Below are 760 nucleotides of genomic sequence, written 5' to 3' on the forward strand. Positions count from 1 at the left end.
TTCTCAACTAAAAATTATTCTTTTGATATAAATTAGCTTCTTTATATAATCAAACACATTGGGGTTTTGTTTTGATTTTTGAGACAGGGTCTCTCTTATGTAGCTTTGGCCTCAAGTTCATAGAGATCCACTGGCCTCTGCCTTCTGAATGCTGGCATTTAAAAAGGCGTATGTAATTACAACCAACAAAACATGTTAATTTTTAGACTACTAACAGTCAGTACTAATGGAGAACTACAGAAATGGCTAAGCAGTTAAGGGCACTAGATGCTCTTGCAGAGCACCAAGTTCCCAGCACCCGCATGGCAGTTCACAACCATCTAACTCCAGTTCATAGGAACTGGATGCCCTTTTCAGGCCTCTGACTGACTCTTGCACTCACACAGGCACACACAGATACATAAATATTTTTTTAAAGTTATACTAACATAATTGTGTACAAACACATAAATACACATGTATATTTATGATATGCACCTAGGTCTTTAAAGAGTTGTTTTTGGGAAGGAAGCTACTAAAATGTTTTCTTACTACACCCCAACAATGCCTGAAATCAAAGACAGTGTTGAATTCCACACATGCAGAATCGTCACATAGTAACAGAGTTATAACCTGAAACCCATCAAAGGTTGAAAATGTGAGTTGAAATATATTTTGTTAACCTATTGAGGGAACATGATAGCTTAGCCTCACTTTGGTAAACATGCTCAATCTACAGTTGGGCAAAATTAAGTCATACAAAACCTATTCTGTAGCAGTA

This window comes from Myodes glareolus, chromosome 1 (genome assembly GCF_982192425.1).
Source record: "Myodes glareolus chromosome 1, mMyoGla1.1, whole genome shotgun sequence".
Taxonomy (NCBI): domain Eukaryota; kingdom Metazoa; phylum Chordata; class Mammalia; order Rodentia; family Cricetidae; genus Myodes; species Myodes glareolus.